This window comes from Pantherophis guttatus, chromosome 2 (assembly GCF_059756535.1).
Source record: "Pantherophis guttatus breed Tessera chromosome 2, ASM5975653v1, whole genome shotgun sequence".
Taxonomy (NCBI): domain Eukaryota; kingdom Metazoa; phylum Chordata; class Lepidosauria; order Squamata; family Colubridae; genus Pantherophis; species Pantherophis guttatus.
Window position 1 is genome coordinate 167,914,459 of NC_142064.1, and position 12,560 is coordinate 167,927,018.

The 12,560-nt window shown below is 39.4% G+C and overlaps 2 long non-coding RNA genes across 2 annotated transcripts; both read left to right on the top strand.

Moving 5' to 3' along the window:
• Positions 1–514: 514 nt before the first annotated feature.
• On the top strand, positions 515–2,071 carry LOC117660609 (uncharacterized). Its single transcript, XR_004589734.3, has 2 exons — positions 515–657; positions 1,320–2,071. It is a non-coding gene; the product is annotated as an uncharacterized LOC117660609 (long non-coding RNA).
• An 8,404-nt stretch (positions 2,072–10,475) lies between these two features.
• LOC148115413 (uncharacterized) lies at positions 10,476–11,837 on the top strand. The gene is made up of 3 exons (XR_015731941.1): positions 10,476–10,562; positions 10,974–11,130; positions 11,388–11,837. It is a non-coding gene; the product is annotated as an uncharacterized LOC148115413 (long non-coding RNA).
• Positions 11,838–12,560: the final 723 nt, after the last annotated feature.

Below are 12,560 nucleotides of genomic sequence, written 5' to 3' on the forward strand. Positions count from 1 at the left end.
CTTCAGTGTTACCAAAACAATTGCAGGATCAGAAGCTCCTTGATCCTTACTGGCAAAGTTAAAAAGGGAGGAGGATATTAGAGTAACCCACAATTAGACAAGTTTGGGTATTAGAAGATAATACTTTTAGCTCAGAACACAGTCCTTATTAAAGGGGAAATATATTGAATTTGTATAAATATCACATGCATGAGATAAGGAGGTGATCTCAAAGCCAAAGGAAGTCTAGTCTGTGTTGAAAGAAGAATTCTTCACTTTACAATAATCCATACAGTTGGATCATAGAATGTGAGGAGCAGGGGTGGGTTCTAAATTTTTTTACTACTGGTTCTGTGGGCATGGCTTAATGGTCATGTGACAATTCTTTAGGATTTAGCAGAGGTACTGGTCTACCAGGCTTTTAATTGCTTGCAGAGCTGTACCGGTCTACTCATTTGTTTTTGGAGGCACTGGTCTACTCATTTATTTTTGCAGGCACTGGTTTATTCAATTGTTTTTGGAGGCCCTGGTCTACCACCACACTGCCTTTTAACACTGATCAGCTGTAGGGCGGCCCTTTGAAGCCCCGCGGCAAGAGTTTAAACAGTTTTTTTCCTTCTAGCCAATCAGCTGGGACTCAGGAGGCAGCAATAGATTGGGGGTGGGGCCAAATAAAAGGTAAGAATAACGCGGGGGGGGGGAAACCGGTTCGGTGATGATATATTGTCACCGCTACCGGCTTGGCAGAACCGGACCGAACCTGGAGGAACCCACCACTGGTGAGGAGCATGACCCAATGAAAACCTGAAATTGTCAAAACAGAAAGGAAATATACTAAGCTAAATGTTTTAGGAGTACTTAGATGGACCACTTCAGTGGGCTTGAGAGGGTTTTGGGAGGCATAGTTAATAGTTTTTTAATGGACTGAACTTATTTAGAAAAAAAATAGTCCAGAAAACAACTACAGGGATTAAATATATAGTGGCTGACAGAGGGGTGAGCATAGCTAAGGCCAAAGGAGCATGGTGGAGAGAAGCAGGAGGGAGGACAAAGTTGATAGATGTAACTGACAAGAGAAAGAAATCGCTAGCAAAGGGATTCAAAAGCTCCTGGAGAGATATGGAAATGAAGAAGAAAAGAGAACAATGAAGGAAAAGGTCATTGCTGACAAAGGTGGGAAAATGTAAGGGCAGGGGAAAGAATCTATTGATGTGGAGAACAAGTGCGGAGTTGGACGATACTTGGATAATGGAACAAATATTATTTACAGCATGTGAAGCTAGTCCTTTTGTTGTAGATTCCAAACGAAAAGATAAAATATGTTATTTTGTTTCTTAAAGTGAACCAAATTAAAACCAGCCTGCCTATTACTGCAGAACAGAGTTCTGGTTCAGGAATGATGATGATGATGATGAAGAATGCAGAAGACTTATCCGCTACAAAAAGCAGCCCATCTGAAATTCCAGATTTTGATCTCAAATCCAGGGACAACATTTCAAGAGTGCATAGGAAAAGACATTAAAAACAATTATTCAGGCTTTAGTGTATGCTCAAAATATTAAGGGCTTGGATCCAGAGAAAGAGAAGCATATCCATATGTCCACTGGCATCTGTTGCAAAACTGTCATGAAGAAAAATTGTGAAATGTGCATTGTGATGTCACAACATAAATCCCAGCCTTTTGTATTTCCATCTCAAAATTGGCTCCCAATATATAAGTCACAGGTTTTCTGATGTGACTCACCACGAACATTTCATCACTTAGCTCCTTTTGCCCTCCCCCAGTGGAGGTCAATGCCTATGTCTAGTGAATGGATAGACTGTCCTCCACATGGAAAAATCTTTATAACGTCTGCAAGTATCTTTAAGGAGAGAGATTGAAAACATGCACCACTGACCGCATATTTTTAAAGATTACTATTTTTTTAAAAATAAAAAGTATAATTGCCTTTAGTTTTCATTTGTGATTTTTGGCAAATTGTATTATTGTTCAAATTTCATTTCAAATAAGGACAAATGTATTTAAACCAGTGGAAATCCGTTGATCATAATTGGAAGCATTAATTCTAATAAAAATTCTCATGTTATATATGCCTAATTAGTGAGATTATAGTTTGTATTTTATAGAAACATTTGTTCATGGATACGTTCAACATGTTATAAGTGAGAGTATTTTGTTAAGCTGACAGCAACCCTACTAGGTAGACCAGAATGGGCCACAAATTCAAATGATTATAGGATATATTGTTACTATTTGAGACATGAGATCATATGAAAAAGGGGCAATAGCACTCAAAAAGGATTTTGCTAAATATAAATTTGGTTGTGGTCTGATACATTTATGCTTCATTTATCTGAAAGAGAACCAAAGGGGCTAGGAAAGAAGATCTTCCTAAAATTTCCCCAAATAGGAAAATATCTAAATTACTTTCAGAATAAGCTATCATAACCAGGAAAAATAGAGCATGAAAGTCTTTGGAAATAGAATGATATAAATATCATTTAATCAAATATTAAATGAAGGAAGGTGTGGAAACAAGGACATGGAAATGAGAGGGCTTCTCATAAAAATCAAAGAAAATGACTAGCTGTAGAAATAAGTTAACATAACTGTGGAAAAGATCTGATAGAAGAAATGTGTCAGAGAAAGTTACAAGGACTATACTGAATCCTTTTACAAATGGGATTATAGAGCTATTTGTAGGGGAAACTGATTTCACTAGAAAATGAGGTACCATGGATAATAGGCGACCTGCCAAGTATGAAAGCTCCGGGTAAAGATGAATTATTTACTGAACTATTTAAAATTACAGGAGAAGAAGCAGCTAAAATGTTAATTGTTATATATGAACAAATATGGAACATGATTGTGTGGTTTAGATCAGGGGTCTCCAACCCTGGCAACTTTAAGACTTGTGGACTTCAACTCCCAGAATTCTCAGCTGGCTGAGCAATTCTGGGAGTTGAAGTCCACAAGTCTTAAAGTTGCCAAGATTGGAGACCCCTGGGTTAGATCATTGTTTAGAACTTCAGTGTACATCGACACTGAAGTTTGGAAATGCAAGATAATGTGCAAATTACAAATCATTGCAGTATTTTCTAGGCAAGCAACGTTGCAGGATCCAATCTGGGTGTAGCAACTCTTCAGAATCCCTTTGCCAAGCAAAGGATTGTCCCATTTCTATTTAGTGCTGAAGAGTGCATGCACCAAAACTGCTATTCACAAAATGATTGGGGAAGTGGGCCGATCAGTCTACATCCAGTGACTGTTAAAGCATGTCTCCATCACATGTTTGCTACCTCAAGATGGGGCAAGGTGATTCTGCAAGGTCAGACTGAAGTTGCATATACTTATGAAATTCTTTAGTGATGCAATTTAGTAATTAATGACAATAGTAATTTGTTCTTGAATATAGTTCTACTCTTTGCAATCTTCTGGGTGATTAATTACGGGATTGTGTAAAGGTATGCAAGAGCAGCTGTATCTCTTAGCAAGCACATCTTAATTTTCCTCCAGCATTCTGAATCATGTAAATAGATGGGATAAGTTAATTTTATTTGTCAACTTTTTCCAGAAAGACCATATCTAAAGCAGCTAGGGAAAATTGTCTGTTTGCCTGCCTGCCTGCCTGCCCGCCCACTCTATCTATCTATCTATCTATCTATCTATCTATCTATCTATCTATCTATCTATCTATCTATCTATCTATCTATCTATCTATCTATCATCCATTCTCTCTCCCCACCTCTCCCTCCCCTCTCTAGTTGCCTGTGTCAAATCAAATGACTCTCTTCCTATCTATGAATCTATTGGATGCAAATATTTGAAAATTCCAGCTTCTGTGCTGAATATAGAACAGAAATGAATCATTCTTTGGCCATGGATTCCATGTGACCCTGGACCCCTTGAATTTGTCCAAAATCACATGGTCAAAATTTGGCAGCCCGCTATCAAAATTTGATAGTGCGCTTTTCAGAGTTTATTTAATAAACAAAATACATGCATTACTCATCCAAGAGAGTTTTGCTCCTTCAAAATATAAACAAACAAGCCTAAATCAGAGCAAGCAGGCAGGAGCAAATTAGTCCTGCTCTTTGGAGAGACTGGTTCAAAACTGCCATTACTGAATTCTGTGAAGTTTATGTGAATTGGATAGTCAGCTTCGCAGTTGATAGATACTTGAGCAGGCACTCATTGACTGTGCTCCTATAACTACCATAATGGGTTTCATGAGTAAAACTTTTGTGTCATGCAAGTATCAACCCTCCCACCCCCAAAAGCAATGGAGTTAGACATACCATCCCTTATGTCAGGATTTTTGTTTTCTTCACTGAAGTAACAATCCACTTGAACAGGAAAAGACAGTGTCTCCAAATATATGTGATTGGAATCATAGTCGTGGTGGTTGTGGAGTTGTGTAACTGCCACAATCAGAAGGAATAGGGAAGTGCACACTTGATCATCTGAGAAAATTGCCCTACTTAAAAGAGAAAAGACTTTGCCTGAAAGCATACAAAGAAAAATACAGATAATCCTCAATTTACAACAGTTTTGTTTCGTGACCTTCAACGTTACAACAGCACTGAAAAAAGTGACTTATGATTGTTTTTCACAGTTACGACCTTTCCAGCAACCTCATGATCACGTGATCAAAATGCAGATGCTTGGCAATGGGTTCATATTTATGATTGTTGCTGTGTCCCAAGATTATTTTGTGACCTTCTGACAAGCAAAATCAACGGGGAAGCCAGGTTCACTTAACAACTGGGTTACTAACTAATCAACTGCAGTGATTCACTTAACAACCGAGGTAAGAAAGGACATAAAATGAGGCAAAATTCACTGAGCAGATGTCTCATTTAACAACAAACATTTGGAGCTCAATTGTGATTGTAAGTCGAGGACTACTTGTATTGCTGGCCAACAGCACCTGAAAACACTGGGTGACTTGTACAGTTACTAAGGATCATCCCTATGATGAATAAACATGCTATTGATTTGCACTCTTATATGGACTCAGAAAAACAGAAGGAAGCAAAGGCATCTATTGGGCAATGGTAGTGGTGGTGGATGAGTATCATGGCCTTTTACACAAACAAACAATGTAAATTCCATACTTGCATCATCAGGAATGGAGAGGCATGTCTCAGGGGTTACCTAGTTTAAATATCTCAAAGCTTGGGTGCTTCTGGTCTGGTCTGTTAGGACACTTCATGGCAGTGGTGAAATCCAATTTTTTTTTACTACTGGTTCTGTGGGTGTGGCTTGGTGGGTGTGGCAGGGGAAGGATATTGCAAAATCTCCATTCCCACCCCATTCTGGAGCCAGCCAGAGGTGGTATTTGCCAGTTCTCTGAACTACTCAAAATTTCTGCTACAGGTTCTCCGAACTGCTCAAAATTTCCACTACCAGTTCTCCAGAACCTGTCAGAACCTGCTGGATTTCACCCCTGCTTCATGGGTTGCTTGGCTGGAATAGCACTTAGACTTATATACTGCTTCACAGGGCTTTATAGCCCTCTGAAAGTGGTTTACAGAGTCAGCATATTGCCCCCAACAATCTGGGTCCTCATTTTACCAACCTCGGAATGATGGAAGGCTGAGTCAACCTTGAGCCCATGAGAATTGAACTGCCAAACTGCTGGCAACTGGCAGTCAGCAGAAGTAGCCTGCAGTACTGCATTCTAACCACAGCGCTGCCACAGTTTAGTGATTTGTTGCAAGCTAAGCCTTCTTGCATATCTGAATTTCTACGGAGACAAGTCCTTTGAATTTAATTGGTGCATGGGAGAAACATAGATAATTACTAACATCTAGGGTTCCTTCTCTTTTGGCTGCTTCCCAACACTTTGCTGTGGATTGTTTAGCTAAAATGCCAATGTGATACCAGTTAAAAATAAATTAAATCCAAGTATGCCTAAAAGTGAACATAATAGTAGGCTGGGAGTCAACAAGAAATGTGCATAACCAGGTTTAATTCTAAGTAGACACATGTAGGATTGCACATTAATAGTAGCAAAAGAAAGGATCATTAAATGGCAATCAGGAAACTTATATGTCTGATACAGATTAACAGTAGTCCTTTCCTTTAAGAACTTGTAAATTGATATTTCATCAGTACTGGAAAGATTTCAGTTATCCACAGTTCGTCCAAATTCATCAGTGACTGCTTGGCAAGACAGCTGGAAATTTCAAAAATTATTCTTTAATACAGTTTCCACTCATTTTGGGGGAATTGGCCAAGCTGCAACTCTTTATACATTTCAGCTTCAGGTACCAGCCAAAGCCACAGAGTTGGTTAGAGGCATGGAAAAAAATGTTAAAAGCAGAGCAAGGTTGCTGTTTTTAAAACAGAGCATGTTGAATCTTTGGGGGAAGAACTGGGTTCACATTTAAAACTGGCTCATTTTTGGACTTCACTGGTAGAATCAGATCTAGGGTTACAATGAACTCTGCAGGAGGAAGATGTTTGTGCAGCCAAATTGCTACTTGACCTCAGAGCTGGGATGGATTTCTCAATGAATATCCACGTGGAAATTTAATTTTACCAGTCCCATAAAGAAGGGGTTTTGGAAGGGGGATAAGGGGGTTGTATTGCTTTCTAGCCATCCAGGAACAGACAGATGTAATTCCTTCTAAGGCTGTATCTAACCTACAAGGATCATTTCTTTCCTTTTGGAAACTGATACTTTTTCTTGGCAGCAATTCAAATGCTGCTCTGATTCTCTAATCCCACCCCAAAGAATACAAAGTGAGGTGATTTGGTTGGGTGAAAGAAGAGAATCAGAATCACTGCAACTTTGTTGTTGTTTTTAAATAGAAATTCCTAGACCAATCCCTGGTTTCCCACAGTGGCTATCCAGAAAGGAAGCCCACAAGCATGACACGAGATCAATATCCTTCTCTGATATTCTGTCCAAAGCATAGCCAGTATGCTCTGAAGCTGCAGGCAATGATCACCCAATTGAATAAGATATACACAACATAAATCTTGAACAAATCAGACAGGCCGAAGCATTGCTAATTCAGAATGATTTGTGTCGAATATTCATGACTAATAGGTAACATGTGGTGACGTTACTGGTGACTTTTACATATTGGTGTGATGCTATTAGGGTACCATATTTGCTCTATAAACATCTAGACAATGACTCAGTAGACGCAAAAATGGTGGTTTCCTTTTGGTTGGCTGGAGTTTTTGCAGGATTTGGTAGCCTTAAGTGAATTGTGTCAATTGGTAGTGGTTGAAATAACTCCTTCTCTTCGCATTAACTGGATTTTTTTTCCCAACTGGATCTTCATAGCCATTCTACTAAGAATGATGTAACATGCCAACACCCTTCCCTCTTTTCTTGGAATGAAACATTGCATGGGAGAAATGTTTTAAAGTCTCATCCAAATGCTGAGCTAAGGCTGAAAGCTTCTACTATCTGTTCTTAATCTGATACAATGGGATATGAGGGTTGTGAGCGCTGAAGTTCAGCATATATGAAGGAGAAGAGAGTTTAGAAAAGTCTGGGATAACAAATTACATTTTTGCACTAAGTGGGGGACTTTTTAGAATTTTGCAGAACAAACAAACAAATAAAAGTCTACCCTATACTAGATAGCTACCATCCCACCTTATGTCTTTGGGATCATGTTTAAAAGATGAAAAAAGTACCCCAAAATTCCTTATGATCCACACTGGCCAAGGAAACTGGACAGTGTGTGTCAGGGTAAAATCCAGCAGGTTCTGACAGGTTCTGGAGAACCAGTAGCGGAAATTTTGAGTAGTTCAGAGAACCGCAAATACCACCTCTCGCTGGCCCCAGAGTGGGGAGGAAGTGGAAATTTTGCAGTATTCTTCCCCTGCCACGCCCACCAAGCCATGCCCACCAAGCCATACCACGCCCACCAAGCCACACCTACAGAACCGGTAGTAAAAAAAATTGGATTTCACCACTGGTGTGTGTCTATCTGAAGACAACAGTGCATATTAGAAAAATACATGGGGACACATAATGAAAAACCTATATCAGCTAGTTCAATTATTATTTTCTAATTTTATATCTTCTTTTCACAGAAATAGTTAATTCAATAATATGGTTTTGTACTTTATTTGAATAACTGAATACTAAGCAATTCTTAGCCCTTGGTGCATGTTACAGGCCAACATTTCTTCCTATACTCCAAAGTTTGTCAGCTGTCCTCACTGCTGGACAAGGAATGCACATGCTGATAATTTGATCTAATTATCACTCCCTTAGCCTGTGGCTGCCATGTCAAGAGCTCTCCTTGCTAAGGTCCATTCTCTGCATGCTTGGAGTGTTTGCAAGACCTTCTGCAATGGAAAGTGAAAAGGAAAGAACTTTCACAGGGACAATTAAGCTCTGGAATGTAGAGCAGGGCAAAGATCTATATCAAGGCCCTTGGGGATAATGGGCAATACCAAATCACCCTTGCAGAATTATGGAGATGTGAAAGAAGGCATAGCCCCCTCAGGAAGAAAAATGAGGGTTTGTGCTGAGTATTCATGATTAATAAGCAGAATGTGATGACATTGCTGGTGACTTCTATACATTGGAGTCATAAGAAGTATTTTATGCTGCCATATTTGGACAAAAAACAAAATCTAGATGATGACTTAAATAGAAGTAAAAAGTAGTAAAAAATCTGGTGATCTGGAGATTTCTGGGGGGGAAATCTGGGGGGGGGGATTTTTTGCAGACCAGATTTGGTCTAATTCAATTTTTTGTTTTAGGATTTTATTCCAGTCTTTAAAAAGTCTGATAAAATAATCACAGTTATGAAACTCCTACCAATGTGGGAAAAGAGAAAGGACTAGCAAGAGCTTATGCAGCATCAGTCAACGCAAGACAGATAGTAGATGTAAAATATTCCCACTGCATGCAAAATATTAATTGAAAGTAGATGGCCTTAACTAAGATTTCTGTTTTCTGGGCACTTTTGCCCAGAAACAAATAATTCCCTCAGCACTGTCAAACTATTTACTAAATCTGCACTACTATTAATCTTCTCATCTTCTCATCGTTCCCATCACCCATCTCCTCCCAGTTATGACTGTATGACTGTAACCTTGTTGCTGGTATCCTTACGATTTATATTGATATTGTTTCCTGATTGCTTATTTGTTCCCTATGACTATCATTAAGTGTTGTACCTTATGATTCTTGATGAATGTATCTTTTCTTTTATGTACACTGAGAGCATATGCACCAAAACAAATTCCTTGTGTGTCCAATCACACTTGGCCAATAAAAATTCTATTCTATTCTATTCTATTCTATTCTATTCTATTCTATTCTATTCTATTCTATTCTATTCTATTCTATTCTATTCTATTCTATTCTATTCTATTCTATTCTATTCTATTCTATTCTATTCTACATCGTATCAAGGGCATACATTGGTTAACTGCAGTGATAATAGTAACGCGAAAGCACAAATGCTATATAAATGAATACACTTTCGCAGCAAGGGGGAAAATGATCTCATTACAAGAAAGTGAAGAGAAGTTCAACAATCCTGAAGGTAGGATGGTGCAGATGCATCAGTGGAGAGCTTTTTCTGATGAGGCCTAATTCCATACTGCTGCCAATGAGAGAGGGGGCGATTCCAGATGTGAAACAAAACAATTAAGCCTCACCCACCACCTGGCTTGGTTGGTGAGCATCAGAAGGGCTTTGAAAGTAGCAGGGGGTGTGCTGTTTCATTCCCCCGCTATTTAGGATTGCTAAGTGAATCACATGTGGAGAGAATGCTGCTTTCCAGATGTAGACATAAGCTCCACCCTCTCCATTCTTTGAAGCAGTTAATCTGTGCTTCAGAAAGGGGTGGGTGGACGGGGGTAGGGAACGAAAGCTTTCTTTAGGCATATATTGCTCACATGTGTTGAAATGGTGAAATTGCTTCCTGCAAACTCAAACACTGATGAGGAAATTGTCATATAGTATTATCGTTACAGCCCTACAAGATTGTGAAGTTGCACTCCTTAAGTTAATCAAGTTTATTGGCTGCTCTAAGCCTGGCTCTGTTGCAATGGTTAAGTTTTTGCCAGTGAGGAGAAAGTTGGATAAATGGTAGATAAATTAGCCATGGTGTGTTCACTCAGCAAATGGCTTCTGTCCATTTTCAGATCATGTAATAAGCTTTCTTGGACAGCTGGAATGTTGGCTAAGATCCTTTGCGCTAAAATGCAAAACATCAGCATTGTGAGCTTTTGACATTTCATCCACAAATCCTGAATAGCAAATGGCAGCTGATGCCGAAAGAACTCTATGCAGCAGGCCGTAGCTTTCAGCTTTAAGAGAGTTTCAAAGAAAACAGAACAGAGGTTCCTGACTCGAGCCACAATAAAATACTAAAGTAGAAAAAAGGGGAGCTAAACCATGAATATATAAACAGTGGAGAGCTGTGTGTAAAGAAACTATATATTAATCTTTTCTCAACATTCATTGCTTTGAAATTTCCCATCAGGAGGAAAAACTCTGTCTGGAATATAATACCATTGTAACACAGAAAGGATGCAAGTTGATCTTTATGGATCACAAAGAAAACTTCTCAGATGGGCCTTCACATTGGTAAGAGAGCTTAAATCCTGATCCCTCCTCCAAGGTGACTCAGGGCAGGCATAATAAAAAACATTCTATGAATTAGAACCCACTGCAGCAGGCCTGAACTCTATGGGAGTCTTCTTAGTCACCCAAGATATCCCTTACCGACATTCCAGTGTGGCCTTTATCTCAGGAGAGACCGCCTCTCCCTCCATCATTTGAAATTGCAATAGCATTCCTTCATTTCTTCTCATAGGACACCCACAGGTACACAATCCTCAAAATCTGCAATACCTGGGTTGCAATTTTCCAGGTGACTGCTTGGTAGTACAAAGGGGATGTCCTGTTTTTTCTTGGCTGCCATCAAGTGGTTACCTGGATCCTTGCAGCTTTTATGTAGGATACCTATTCTTCTCTTGTCCCTCTTCTTTTCACCAGCAGGAGCAGGAAGAAAATGAAAGAGGAAAGCAGTGCCAGGGAGCTGCCAAGGATTCCAAGAGTAGAGCTCCCCTTCCAGGTTCTGCTTCTCCTGTAGAGGTGACAGTTGATTTGGAAATCGCAGTAGAAGGAGACAACAATTGCTGCAGCAGAATTGGTATCCTTCCTTCCTTCCTTCCTTCCTTCCTTCCTTCCTTCCTTCCTTCCTTCCTTCCTTCCTTCCTCCCTCCCTCCCTCCCTCCCTCCCTCCCTCCCTTCTTCCTTCTTTCCTTCCTTCTTTCCTTCTTTCCTTCCTCACTCCCTCCCTCCCTTCTTTCTTCCCTTCCCTCTTTCTCCTCATTTTTCCTCCTGTCCTTCCATCCTTCTTTCTGTGCTTCTGTCTTCGTCTGCTGTCCTTGACTGCCATGGTTCCAGATGCAACCCCATATTTGGGCCTCAGGATTTGGGCTGGAAAACTCTGGACAACCACTAACTATGCAGATGGCAATTTTGTGCCATCTAAAAGTGTCCAATGTTTTGCAGCCCAAATGCATTGAGACATGAGATATGTTGAAGGAGTGAGTCAAAGAGCAGTCAGCTGGGCATACTGCAAGCTTCAAGGCAGCTGCCTCGCCTGTCTTCACTTTATGTATGTCCACTGAAAGCATCATAATTAATCCAAAATAAATGCAAATGTACCACAAGAGAATCCAAACAAGATAGAAAAATCAGTAAACGAACTGCAACAATGCATCAGCATGTAGATCTCAAGACGAAATAACAACAAAATTTTGTATTTTCCTAAAGGCATTTTTTTTTTGAAAAAATGTAAATGGACTACGATCTGTGAAAATTTAAGCAGTAATAAATTAATTAGTTTTTGTACACAAGAGTCTTTACTGTTTCTGCAGCAGAGAAAACACCTTGCTGAAATTTGGGTTATTGCAACAGGCCTGAAGAAATCCAAATGACCATTGGATGGCAGCAAGGAGATGCAGAACATTATTTTTACTGTCACCTTGTGGTCACCAGGATTTGGACACGAGAATCAAGTGTCCACCATCTCTTCACTCAAAGAAGCAGGCCAGAACTGGTAGCTCACCAGTTGTATATGAAAAGCCATTGTATTGTAGAAAAAAAAAATCATTTTTTTCCCCAGCCCACAGAATCTAAATCTTACATTTATTATGGCTACTGTTGTTTTAATAGGGCTCTTTCCTTAGATTTTCTGAAGTGAAACAAAGAGGCAGGTTGGACAGCAAGAAGTAGTTGTTTAACTGTCCAGATGATGCTTTGGTGATATCTCAGTAAATTCTGCTTTTAGCTGGGATTACCTAATTGAGGCAAATTAGGAGATTCTGCCGTTAGCTTCAGGTCTGTAAATCAGAATTTGAAAGGCAATATGGAGTGGCTGAAAAATAATATCAATGAAAAAGAAAAACCCTTAAACAGCCTCAGTTGCTTCATGTTCAACATCAATGAAAAGACATTCTGATATATATGTATAGAGATTCCATTAAATTATACAGGATTTCAACTCATTGGATGAGTGTCTATCCATATACCATATTTTTCAGAGTATAAAATGCTCCGGACTATAAGACACAC